The sequence below is a fragment of the Sylvia atricapilla genome, chromosome 2, assembly GCF_009819655.1.
Source record: "Sylvia atricapilla isolate bSylAtr1 chromosome 2, bSylAtr1.pri, whole genome shotgun sequence".
Taxonomy (NCBI): domain Eukaryota; kingdom Metazoa; phylum Chordata; class Aves; order Passeriformes; family Sylviidae; genus Sylvia; species Sylvia atricapilla.
The window spans coordinates 61,958,564-61,973,092 of record NC_089141.1 but is presented as its reverse complement, the minus strand read 5'-3'; the positions used below and the strand labels follow the sequence as shown (position 1 = coordinate 61,973,092).

The following is a 14,529-nucleotide window of genomic DNA, read 5'->3' as shown; positions in this document are numbered from 1 at the left end:
AATATATAAAACTAGATCCATTACCATGGAAATAGTGAAAGGTCATTTCCATGGAAACCACGGGAAGCTCTCATGCTATGATTTTGAGGAAGCCTCTCTTTGAAGATGCAGTGCATTTATACAGTGAACCTTGTTTTAAATCAAATTAAATTAAATCTATATATGTAAAGTGATAGACATTTTGAAAATTCTAACTTGGTACAGATATTTGCAGGAAAAGAAATGAATATCAAATACAGATGTATTACTTGTTTTTGGCTGTGGAAAAGGGGTTTGGTATCTTTTTTTGTGCCTAGTGCTGTAAATAGCTGAGATTTCTTACTGAGAACAGTAACCTTTTAGGATTCAGGACTATCATTTCTTTTTCCATGGTTTCCCTTCCTGACCAAGCCAGATGCCAGAACTTCAGCTTTAGGAGAATGCTTTCTAGTTGATATGCATATATTTGTAAATTGACAGCTCATTCAGGCACAATGATGAGAAAATTTCAAGGATCTACCTTTATGAAGAAATTCGCTAAAATCAGTACAAAGAGTGGGGTTCTATAGAAATCCTGTGCAAGCTTATACATCCTAATTTTTGTTCCTTAGCATCCATCACTACAATCTTTTTTTTTATTTTTTTTTCTTTAGGCAGTCCCATATGTAGATCTTTTTAGAGACTTTTGCATAAAATTCCATAAGAACTACATTACATACATCTACTACATAAGACAATTAGCCTATAAATGTTGCAAAAAAATCTTACCTGAATAAATAATTGTCCAGTGAGAGAAGGTACTGTTTCTATAATACAAGAATGGAAAGGTAAATGGATAAAAGAACGCTAAGGGATTTAAAAATGTTTTTCAATATACTGGAGCATGCCCACCCTACCATCACTCTGTATTTCCAAACAAATATAAAGTTTACTTGCAAAGTCTTTAAAAGTTTCCTAAACTAGCTTTATAAAGTAGATCAACTTCAGTATCCTCGTGCACTGGAGGGCAAGAATCCCTACTTAAAATAATTTACATAAAATCATAATGAAGGTTGGAGCCAGACTACTTTCTTTTTCTCTTATCTCATCAGAACCACTGAAGCAAAAGTCAGGGCATTTACTTTTACATACCTGGTTTAGATTTGAAACAGCAGTAAGCTTTCAGACAACCTACTCCCCAGGGCTGCCGAAGAAGTCAATGGGCAGAGCTAGTGATATCTAAGGCTAGGCAGACTCTGCACTACAGGTTTTGCCCAAAGAAGTATTTAGGAGTCTATGCCCCATTAAGTCGTAGGAATTCAGTCACTTAAATGTCTTTCCCAGCCTGACTATGCAAGTACTTGATTACTGAGGAAGTCCAGGGCTGCAGCCTGGAGGGCCACCTGAATCACTTTTTTTTTTTAGCAATATAAGTAGCTGTAGGGCTGTGGTTGCACTTTTTTAGAAAAGGTTCTGGGTACTGTCCATACTTTATATCCTTTCAGGATTAAATTAAAATAACATTTTAAAATTTTATTATATAAATTAACATTAAAAATTTTACTTTTCTATCTTTGAGTGAGCTAAGGATCAAAATGTGTTTAAACCAGCATTTCTAAGTTTTCATTAATTCAATGGTTTATCAGTACTCACTTTGAATAAGCTTGGACCTGACTTCAGTCTCAGAGTCTGGGAGTCTAGGACAGGGAGTTCTTGCTAAAAATAGTATCTGCTTGCATCTGCATTAACTGAAAATCAATTCAAGTTGTTTATCAGAAGTGGGTTTTTTTACAAGTGGGAAGGAAGAAGTGATATACTGATCTGCTGCACAGGTCACTCTGCATAAGGTTTTTCTAATTAGACATCCTGACTTTCAGGGTGCAGGTAAACTGAAAGAGATAAATGAAAACATTGTGAGTGTCCTGCATTAGTTGTCATTTCAAGGAGACAGCCTTGGTTGGAGCCATCATACACTTTATCACAAAGTCTAGTATATTCATGCACTTCAGACTCTGAAACTGGAGATTTTTTCAATTGTGAAATACTCCAAATGCATAGAAGATTTAAGTTGGTTTTTTTTTTTTTTTTTCCCATCATTATATGCATATGTGTAATTATTTCCAGCAGGAAAAGCAAATACTTGAACCCATTCAATATTTAATTTATTTTAATTTAGTTCAGAGATGCTTTTCAGGATATCTCTTTTTTTGGCCAGTTCCACTTGGGCCAGATGAAGAACTACAGATGCTTATGTTATGTGGAAAGTTTACTTTACTCCTTGATTGACTGAAGAATCTTGCTAATCATTGGAATGTTGGTTTGGGTGGGGTGTTTGTTTGCTTGTTTGTTTGTTTGTCTTTCTTTCTTCCTCACTTCTAAATTCCATTGCTGAGCAAAGATACATATCTTGATAGCACAAGATTCTTTTGGCTTGAGCCCACCATGATGGGTCTACTGACTGATATCTATGTTGAAGATCTTTTGAAAAGTTCTACTTGTATCCCATCTTCATTCATTTGTCTTAGTCTCATATATGATACAGGTCTGCTTTCATTTTTTCTGTTATTGCAGGTGTCAATACTGTCCTATGGCATTTGTCAGAAACTGCTCTGTTAACAGATATTCAGGAAATCAAACAAAAATATTTAAAAATTAATTCAATGGCAAATAAAAGTCAGTCTAACTTCTGTGTCTCATATCTCTTAAGTTTTGCTTCTACAGTCTTCCCCACCGGAAAGTTCAGTGTTACAATTTTTTTTTTTTTCTGGAAAGTTCTGAACTACACTCAACAGAAAATACACCTATATTTATTTATTTGCTTGTTTGTTTGTTTATTTTATTTAATCATCTACAGTTGCCAAGAAATGGTAGTCATCTAGCAAGTTTTCATTACATTTGGTTTGACCCAGAGCAAAGTCAGGGGAATACTCTGAGAAATTTCAATGGCTTGGGAAAAAACACATTTAATTTGTATACAGCTAGAAATATCAGAGAGCTGATTCATGTCATGAACATGAATCAATCCTATGGCAAATACTGCAGTTCAAGAATTCCATTGCAGAGGTGTTGGAAAAAAAAAAACAGAACAAAACAAAACAAAACAAAACAAAAACAAAACAAAACAAAAAAACAAAACAAAACAAAACAAAACAAAAACTTGAAGTCAATTGGAGTCAATTGAATTCCATAACCTAGTTTTTAAATACATAGATGACTTCATTATTTTCTCTGAATCATTTTTATTTCTAAATGAAAATTTGGCTACTTTTAACCTTCCCTGTTCCCTCCATCCTTTTTTTTTCTCCCAGCTATATTTTTGGAAGGCTGTATTTAGTACAGCAGTGGTCAGTTGTTCCAAGAAACCCTGACTTCTACCATTTGTAAACAGCATTCTTCCATATGTTCCAGACATTAAAATAAGGAATGAAGTGGGACCAGACCCATTTGGTCTAACCTTATGGGCCCAATCCAGATCTTTTCCACATTTTCTCAGCGATAGCACTGATACCCTGATGCACTTTTCACTTGTAGTGTTTGGAAGCATTAAATCTACTCCTTGTTTATTAATTTTTAAAGGATATCATTAATGAATACATAAAAATGGGTCTGCATTTCTAAATGAATCATTTTCATCAGAGGCAGTAGGCTATCATTACAACTGATAGATTTTAATTGACATTTTTAAGATTAAAAGAAAAAATATAGTTCTGAATTATTAAAATGGGTCAAATGATAATTTGATGGTTTGAGCTCAAGAAAAGGAATCAGAAGAGTATTTCTTTGTATATTTTCTATCCTTGATTATTTCAAAGTGGGAAATTGGAAAATATAAGTTTGATATCTTTAGAGGATATTTATCTGCTGAAAGAGCAAACAAAAGGTTATCCCGAGATGACATTTTTGAGTATTGCATTAAAAGAGGGATGATAAGGATTTAGAAAGAGATGCAAGGACTGAAGAAGCTTTAGTAAAAAAAAAAAAAAAAAAGACAGCAAAAGTTAAATTATCCATTATTTCTGATTTTCAGGAGAATATATGCTAAAATGTCAGAATAAAAATATTCATTTTAATTATTATTTGTCAGTAGAAGAGATGAAATATACCACCACTGATTATTTTTATTATCTGATTTAGTGTTTTGATTACAGGCAATGTTTATATCAACAATAACTTCAAAAGTGTGCTGTCACAGCCAGATCCCATGTGCCTTGCTCTCTGCATTTGCAGAACATTTTACAGCACTGACGTCAATTCTACAGACAGTGCCTTTTAGCAAATTAAAGAAAGTTGTATATGTGTTTCAAGGTCAAATTCCCAGTTGAGAAGTAACTCAGGAAATCAGAGACAGAATTTTGAGTATGTTAGATGGTAAACAAAACTGTAGGAAGTTGCAGCTGGTAGAGATTTTTAAACAAAAAGCTGTCCTCAGTCTGTATTGTATCATATGAATGTCAAAAGTGCTATAATTGGAGATCAGAGAAGACTGGTCTTGAAACACAAAAGTTTATAAAACTTTCTGGAGTGAAAAGCATAATTAAAACCCAAAGGAAAAACATGATGGTCATGCCAACAAAATCAAAATCTGGTCTCACGGTAATATACAGTATCAATTTTTCAATGGTAATAATAAATATATATAGGATCCATCTCTTTTTTAACGGCTGTGGTTATTGAAATACTATTCACAAAAAGCCAAAGAGTCTCAGCCAATTCCCTCCAACTCAGAATGTTGAGACTGGTGTCCTTAGGGGTGTGCTGGCTACAGGAGAAGGACAGAAGCAGGAGCCATCAACAGAAAGAGGCATTCGTTCATCCTGGGCTTGTGAAAAGCCCATAGCAGTGACACAGATTTCAGCTGTCTCATAAGTGCTGGGTAGGAGGCTGAGATCGAGAAGAAAGGAACAAGAATTCATTTCTCATCACCTCCCACATCCTCCAAAGGCTCAGGGAAGGATTTAAGCCAAGGTGATTGCTTATTAGTTGCTGACACTAGACAAACCAACATTTCTCTTTACCTGACCTCCTGTACTGCCCAAAGGCCTAACTCAAGCATAAACATGTATGGAAGATAAAAACCTACCTGCAGTTCAAAGTTGCCCATTAGTGGACAATTAGAACAGTACAGCTCTTGCTTGTTTGTCTGTAATATTAACCACAATGTCTAAAAGTGTGGTTAATATTACAGAGTTAATATTACTAAAGCAAGTGATATTAAGTAGAAGATGATAATATAATCAATACTACTGCAAGATATAAGGCTCACTTCTTCCATCAAGTGAAAAATCTGCTGAGGTAATAAACTGTAGTAGGGTGAATTTTGCCTTTTTTGTCCTTTCACAAAGATAAATGTAGGATGCACCATGAGTTGTTACAGGATTCTGAGGATAAAATCCTGCCAAAGATGCTTTCAGGTCTTTTATGAGTCACTAGCATTGTTGTGTATGAACTATATAGCAAAGGATTACTGTATTTAATATTTTGTACAGTCTAATTCCTCCTTTAATATTTAATATATAGAATAAAAAACCACTAAAGTTTCTCTTATATTGTGATATTTTTATTTATTTTCACTTTAAGTTGTTTTTAAAGTCATTTTATTTTTACATTCTTGTAATAAACCGTTTATTTGCAAGGTTTTACAGTTGTGGCATAACTGACAAAGTGACTAAACACATAGGAAATTAGTGAGTCCTATCTCACTTTTTTTATTATATATCCTTATGTATAATATCCTTGTATAGAGCATGCTTTTAAAATCTATGTGTGGGTGTGTGCATCTATATAATTTAAGTGAGATATATGTTTGGTGTGCCTTACATTTCATCTGTTCAGGTAAGTAATTTGCCTACCTTTTTTGTTTCAGGAAAATGTTGCACAATTTTGTTTGACCTGCTCCCATAAAATTCTAGCTCATCTCAATGATTTTGCAGTTTTTGTTGTGTAGGCATTATCTCTGTCTTCAAAATACTGAAGACTTTGAATCCATTTTTGTTGTTTTTATTTTCAAGATGAGGCAAAAGCTATCATGTACCCATTAATAATAATAGAGTTTTTGTGTATGATTGCTGTGGGAGCTGGCATAGCGGTATAATGCATCTATCTAGATCATCCAAATGGCATTCAGAATCCTCCCAGAGTGTGTTGGATCCATGTCCAATCCCAATTACACAGTGCAATCAGATAGCTATTACTAACTGTACAGGAATCACTAACTTTTTGGAGTGTTGAGTTAATAAGCATGCAAAGAGCTAAAATTTCTTTGTTAAGCATTAGAATTACTATGTTGGGGATATTTTACATCCTTCTTGATATTCTTTTCCATCACCCCAAGTTGCACACCAGATATTTTAGAAAGTTAAGATTGCTGGTAATGTGATCAGAAAATATTATTGTGAAAAGCCTGTAAAATCATGTAATTCTTCTTAATGACTTTCCTGTCAGTGCCAGTAGAAAGTCAAAGATGACTTTTCTAATTGCCAGCTCTGTGAATACAGTATCTGAAAATCCATGTTTCTGACTTTTACATTTATCTTACCAATAAAAGTTCTGCAGTTCAGATTTAGATAAATCTTTTTGCTGATGGTGCATAAGATAAAATGGAAATTCAACCAACTCTTAAATGAAGGCTGATTCTGTTAAGGTGAAAACTCGGTATTTATTGTTAATGGAGACTTGCTTTACTCTTAGAATACCTGGGCAGATAAGTCCTTATGAGGGGGAAGGACAAGAATTGGTCAAGCAATGACTTTGCTGAGTTTATTTTAAAATATATGTAAAATACCTGACCTTCAGCCTGCTGAAAAGAAGATCTGCTCTAATTTCAGCAGGCTTTGAATGTTGGGCTGATTAAAGATTACAAAGCACTTACTTCTCAGTTCTTGTAAGTACATTTATGAGAGTTTCTAAGGTTCTGCATGTACAATGTGTACCATTATAATACCCTGCTGAGACAAGACACTTTGAATCTGTCCTCCATCATACTTATTCTGACTCTGCAGATATGAGGTCTAGTTACAACCTAGTCTTTCCTTTTTCAACTTCAGAAACATATTCATTGTATTTTCAACTTAATATATTTCAATGTCAGTTTTCTGTGAGAAAATACATTTTGAAATCTAAATTGTCTAACAAGTGCCTTTTTGTGCCCTTAACTGGAGAATCTGTGAATTGAGTGTATAAGGGAGGTATGGAAAGCCAAAAGTCCTTAAAAATAAACCTTTATGCTTCAAAAATAGTTTGATGGAATCAAACATTTCTTTGAAACAAAGCTCAAATATGCATTTGATACAATGATTTTTAATGATAGACTCCATGGGTATCTTGAGACATCCCATTTCCCATTTCTTGGCAGTTTGTAACAACTGATACTGTGTAAGTCAAATCCATCAGAGGACACCTTCCTGCAAATTTCTATACTCTGCTGCTGCAGAGCTCCCTAAGGGCTCTGGAGGCACAGGAGGAGAGATGTTTATTACGAGCTTCATTTATTGAAGAAAACAGCTCTCGCATTTAGGGGGAGGATCACAGAGACACAGTGAAACTCGGAGAAATCCCTCAGCTCTAGATTTTAAATTTCCCAAGCTTGCTTGTTCTTTTATTTGTCTGTCATTGTGCACAGAACAGCATGACCACTGTTTGCCTCCCAAGCCACAGCTGCCGGCGGGGGATAAGCGAGAGGCCCCGTGCAGCAGAGGGGAGGGGAGGATGTTTACACTGACCCAGCCTGCCTGAAGTTTATGCAGGAGGAACTACAACGAATGTTAAAAGGGAAGATTTCTTGTCTGGCAGGGAACTTTCTTAACCTCTGTCTCGCCGCCTTTCTGCCTTGCAGAGTGAGAGATTTTCCACCTCTCTCTAGCTCCACTGGATTTTCTTTAGCTGAAGCTGGCTTGATCAGCTTGTTGGCCCTGGGGAATCTGATGAAGTGTTAAAACAGGCTAGGTCTGTGGCCCAGTGGGCAGCTGGTGAGATTTCTACTCAGCAGAGGTAGTGGGGGCTTGTTGCTTCTTGGTTGCAGTCGCACTCTACTTCAGCAGTGTCACCTTAGAGATGTTTCTTTATTAGTATCCAAGCTGTTCTGAAAATGCCAAAAATAAATGAACTCTTCTGTAGCTTCTCTTCCTTCATTACTGATGGCCAATACAGATTTTGCAGCAATTGCCAGCATGCAGCCCTTGGACCACGAGCTTCAGTTTCCTGGGAGTAGCACACCTTTGAATGAATATCCCAGGAGGCTGGGAGGCACACACTGTGTCAGTCTTCAGAAAGGTATAATTCACCTTTACTTAGTCACTCAGCAACTTCAGTGGGCTCTTATCATCCCTTCTGGACACCCAGCAGCATAAATACACAGCAATCACTTTACTCCCCAGCTCTACCCTGATTACTGCCGTGGGTGTGCAAGGAAAGGGAAAAAGCCTGCCTGTAATCTCATGGATGCTTCAACTACAGCTTGGCCTTTTTCTTTGGGTTACCAGACATTATGTGTAGAAAAGATTGGTACTTTTTTCCTCCCATATGCTAATTTATGTTAGTATGTGAAATTTTACTCTGAGGCTGGATCAGCTCATAGACAAGAACCATGTTCAGGGTGGGGATTGTCTCAACTGAGCCTCATTGTCTACAACTGAAATGTCCCACCTGAGCTCTGTATATAGTTGTAAAGAAACAGAGAGTAGGGTATCACAAGTCATTTGGCATTTTTAACAACACCACATGACGTACAATTCCTTATTTTGCTCCATCAACTGTGCATAGTAATGCTGTGGAAGACTAATATTCCTTATAGGATCAGATTATTTGGATTTGATATATTTGATCAGAGAAGGAACTGGTTAAATGTAACACATGTATGTCATGGCATTACCTCCCAGGGAATGTCAATTGCTTTTACAGAGAAAAGTTTAAAGGTTGGGTTTTTCCTTTTTAAAAGCCGTCTATTATCTAGAGCAGCTGTGTTATCTGAAAATGTTTTCCGTTATAGCATGCATGGTGTTTAAAACTATGCTACTAAAACCAGTGTTTTTATAAATAAGTACAAGGTTTTCTTTAAATCAAATCGCTTTTTTTGTCTCTCTGTATTTTTTTTTTCCAAGCATATTTGTCTCTATTCATACCTGACTGTATTTTATTTGCTTATGGTTTTTTTCTGCCAGTCTAATCTGTCTAACCTATTTTAGGCTTTTACAACAGGCTTATCACTTCTGTATCTAGGCATTAAATGCTTCGATGAATTTCTTAAGGCTTTCATTTTACTTAAATGCCTTTGAACACACTTAGAAAATGTTATTAATTAGAATCAGCAGTCCAATACAAATTCAGGTACTAATTAGGTATTGCCCTTCCATAAATTCTTTGTAACTTTCCTACAAACAGAACATTCTAGCTAACTCAATAATTTGGAGATGGAGAAAATCATTGTATGTGTTTTTGTCAATCTTTGCTGGATACATATTAGGTATGACATGGTTAGATTGTGCTTATTTGCAGAATGCAACTATAAATCTTAATAAATAAAATTGTTTTGGCAATTATTGTCATTAAATTCATAGGGAACTTACTGAAGAAAATGAACTTTAAAAGCAATAATTGAATGACAGTTTAATTCTAACATTTTGTTTTCTTTCATGTTTGGTAGGGTTTAAAGGCTTATATTTGTTTGTTGCTTTTTATCTCTATTACTTCATAGCAATAATTTGCCTAGAGTATTTTAAACAACATTTCCTTCTTCAAAGCAGTGTGACTGTACTTATGCAAGTCCTGTAATTTTGAAGCTGAAAATTATAAGCAAATCTAATGCCCAACTTTTTATGTGAGTACTACAAATTGTTTAGTGCATCAGGTATTATAATAGAGTTTCTAGCAAGAGCCCAGTGAGCACAAATTTAAATATCTCATGAAGTATCTTAATGTTTATTGAAAGTTGGGAACTCTGGGGACACATCCTCTCTTCAGAGGTTTGGTGTCTGGGTTGTTGCTAGCAATCTACCAGATGTAATCATACGTTGCTGGCCTTCTCACACAATAAGGAATGGATAGTGTTTTCTCTTGGCAGTGATTCAGATACAAAAACAAACAAACAAAAAACCTAAAACAAACAAAAAAAAATTGTATATGAGGAACTTTAGTTACATACAGAAATTCTTTCCTCAGCCTTTTTGTTTGTTTGTTTTCTTTTCTTAAGGCGGTTGAAGTACTTGCAGAACACTTCAAGAGACCATGTGCAGTTAAGAAAATAAATGGACCTAATGCTATAAACTTAATGGGGAAAAATACAATACGTGCTAAGTGTGAGCTAGTTTAAGACTGATTCCCCACTAATGGGTTTGAAGAGTAACTCCTCTGTCTTTTGTGCTGTAAATTTTGAACTGCATTTTTTAACTTTAAAATTGTTGTGATGGGAACGAAAATTAGTTGTTAGATAGAATAAATGTGTGGCTATTTATGAGATGAAGCTGAGAGAGATTTGTTTAACTTAAACCATGGTTTTTTTTATTTGTACCACATTAATCTTTACACCAGAATTCTATTTCTGCATTGCACATTTCTTGTATAGTATGAGTGCTCAATATTGTTTCCTCTGAGTAATTTTGTGAAAACATTGGCCTCCTAGCTACATTTGGAAAACATTGTATTTCTTATGATCCATTTTTATGACCTTTTCTTTCAAATAGGCCCTATACTTCATGTACCTTATAAAGTCAGGCAAATGCAAGTATATTCTGTGATTAAAACTGCAGTTAGCACAGTTTAGCCTCCTGACAGAAGTTTAAAATGAGCAAGTTTTTCAAATTATTTTGCTTTCCATTACTTAAGGATCTGCAAAAAGAAGTACATATGCATGAATCAACATTACAGTAAAAAAGTATCCCCAGCTTTTAAACTGAAGCAAAAGAATTCTTCGTAACCATAGCACCTAACGGTCTTGAAAATCATAGGATATTCTTCCCACTATGTTTACTACAAAGAAATGAAGGAAGGAGCTTACAAGACATTTAAGCATTGCTTAGATTTTGGCTAGAAAATCAGCACCAGCCTTGGTCAGGAAGGGACCTGCCGTGTTTGCAGAGGTCATGTCAAATGACTTCAACTGTAAAACCATGTGTAAAATTGCATCTAAATAGTACTTGCAGTTAATTTATGAATCTCAAAAGGAAGTGCACTTGATGAACACAACTCCAGAGCATCATGCCAGTTCCAAAGATGACTGAAAGGTTTATCTCAGCAGCCTGATTTCTATACCTGGAAATAAAAGTATCATAGCAAGGTAGCTCAGTGATTTATGAAATATAATGGGAATTGAATCTCAGATCTCAGAAATCTCCACATAACCTCTACACATCTACAGCTATCCCTGAAGTCATGATGCTGAATCCTAAAGAGCTGGGAAAGAAAGCAAGCTTTTGTCAGAAGTAGAGCCTTTGCTGTTCTTCAGGAAGGAAGCTTTTGTTCAGCTTAGTGCAGTGAGTTACAGCTCAGCAGAACTTTTTGTACTTTGTTTTTGGCTGACATTGGACTGCAGCTGTGATACAGATACCTTTTCAATGGATCTTTGAGGAAAGGTTGAGACAGGGCAAATATTTTTATGAGGTCCTCAGGGAAGTTGGATCCTTGGAGAAAAGGAGTGATGATCAAAAATTCGCATAGTAATCTGACATTCACTGTTCACCTGAAACCTGAACTTCAAACTAAAGGACACGCAGGTCGCAGTTAGAACATGCAATGTCACAACCACAGCATCTCTCTTCTTTCCTCTTTACTTCCAGTAGAGCATCCCATGTACACAGCAATCTGTAGATCCCTAGAGAGTCAGATTGCTGTGAAATAGCCACTCTTCTCTTAAACCATACTTGAAAGAGTTCTTCTGCCACCAGTTCAGTAGACCACCAAGTCTGCACTGCCATTCATACACAGAGCCTTATATGAAGGAATGATTTGGCAGTCTGAGCTGGGTATGTATCAGCCACAGCACACTCTGGGTGCTTCCAGTCATGTCATTTGCCACTGGAGCATCTGTTACTTCTTCTGATGCTCATAATTTATGCTAATGCCCAAAGGTGAGCTATTTGTGTCAATATGTACACTTAATGTATTTTTTTATCAATACATACATTTTTGATAAAATTGAACCTTGTAGCTACACTGTAGGAATGAATGGAAATTAGCCATGTGAGAAGAAAATATTACATAAACTGTCATCTGAAAAATACCTGACACATTTTCAGAAGCATACTGTTGTATGTATATTTTAAACATGTGAAAACTCTTTACTGAAAAATGTTTTTGGCTGATGACAGGAATGCAATACAGTTTGGGACTAATGAGTTCTCTAGGGGTGAAAATTATCTATGTAATTGGGAAGAAAGTTTTCTTTCTTAAAACTGATTGCTTTATTTATTCAGTTTAGTAGAGCAAGTCTTTATTGTCTGAATTGTATGTAAGTTGTTTGCTCTGCCCTTTTTTATTCCACACAGATTCATCTTGTGTTTGTTTGGGGTTTTTTTTACACCAGAAAAGACTTTTTCTAAACAAAACAAAACAAACAAACAAACAAAAAACCCACAAAACAAAACAAAAAAACTACCAAGAGTAATTAATCTGCTTCACCATAGTTAAACAGTTCTTGAGTTGAACTGTAAGTTCAGATTGAAAGATTGAAAGAATAAGCCTTCCTTCATTTAAGAAACTAATTTCAATTTTTAAAATGTATACTATAAAAAATAGTTTTGCAGCTCGATCCAAATCCATCTAAGCATTGCTTTCCTTCAAGGGTTGCTTTCCTTTAAGGGTGGAAATTCCTTATATTTTAATGGCAAATAAGTAAAAAAATATATGCGTTCAATACCTCATTTTTTGTCCAGAGCATGTGAATGGCACCAGTCTTTTCTCCTGATCTTTTCAGGGATGCCTGAAGGATAACAGCACTCCTTCCAAAACATGAGTTGTTAGCCTCTCCATTCTGACTACTGTGCTCCTGGGCATCACAGTCCTTGTAAACAAATATGTGGAAATTGTGAGATGAACATGACTGAAAATTATACCCTTTCTTCTCTGTGTAATAAATACCAAATATTCTGGATACCCGAATGTTCTCTGTCTCTATAAGCATTGCTGACCACTGGTGTAATAAGGTTCTTGATTACTTATGAAAAAGGAGTTTTCATCCTCTTTGGTTTTGGGTTTTTTCCCCTTCTTTCTTTAAAAATAGTTTAAAATACAGGGGGTTTTGTTTTGATGATAGAAATAATATATATATATTTCAAATAATTCTCACTATAACTCTACAACTTTCTGTTGTCAATCAGTTTAAAAAGTTTTAGCCAGTTTTCTGTTTATCTTGTACAACTTACAGAGGAAATAAGCTACCTCATAGTATCATTCTGTTCTGCCCACCATCCACATAACTCTTTAGCATGAAGAATTTAGTGGCCTGAGCACTTGGATGAGAACCAGTAGCTGTTCAACTCCTACTGTCTCTTTCAGACATTCTCCAGATAATGCAGTATTTCTTAGTTGGCACCATCCTGAAAATGTATCTTGGATGGATTTTTATTTTCAAAGTGATAGTTTCCTGTACAGTCTGCCCTGTCCTGGATCCAGTTCAGTATGGAGGAAGGTAATTTATCATTCTTTAGACTGATTTCATAAGATGACATAGGTTGGCTCCAGTGAATCCCAAAATGCTGCAGTGTCTGCCAATACTAGCACCTGGGAGTGATGTCCATGCAGTGATCTCATGCCTAGTAAATTAGGGTTTCTAGAACTCTTCAAAGGACACTTACCTCTCAGTTCTCTCCCCAAAAGCCTAACCCTCCAAAGTCAGTACAGAAACAATGGCTGTGTTTCCAAAACAGAGGACCCAGTGATGACATGCCATTGCAGCTCAACGGATGAGAGGTTGCACCTACTGTTCTGGACTGTCACTGTAAGGTACCTCCTTCCCAAGGGGGAAAGATTGCCTTTTAAAATGCTCAGGTTCTCTCTGTCCCTATACAGCCCAGAAAAGAGGGAGCATGATTGCATCAAAGGCTTTTTAAAATCTGACAAGAGAAGAGAATACAGGCTGTTCTGTGACTAACAGTGGCTATGAAAGATCTAAAAGATCCTTCTCGCAGCGCTTTTCCTTATACGGCAGCAAAACCATCACGTGTTCTGCTTCCCGAAAATTTTGGCTTGTATCAAATGTGAAGCTGGCTCAGAAACAGCTTGTAAAAGAGAGAAAAGTAAGACTTAGCTCCAGTAAGTGCCTGAATACTCTTTTTCGTCCACTTGGCAGGAGGATGATGGTATTCCAACTTGACACTGACATGAACATTTCAATGGCTGGACAGTAAGCTCTCTGATAAAGCTGTTGTCTGACTAGGAAACAAGGCTCTCGTAAAGGGCTGCCTCTTTATAGCAATTATAGCAAAAAATTAACCTTTTTAAAGTTAAGTTTCTGTCTGAGGGCCCAGAACAAGGAGTGAAAACAAGGATTAATTTCCCAGCAACAACCTAAGTTCTTGTCTTTAAAAAAACAAAAGCAAAACCAAAAAACCAAAAAACCAAAAAAACCCAAATCAAAACAAAAAA

General features: G+C 35.8%; 1 protein-coding gene across 4 annotated transcripts in view; it reads left to right on the top strand.

Annotated features, from left to right (window-relative positions):
- PCDH9 (protocadherin 9) overlaps window positions 1-14,529 on the top strand; it is a 676,877-nt gene that overhangs the window by 38,357 nt on the left and 623,991 nt on the right. The gene's annotated exons all lie outside the window — the stretch shown is intronic.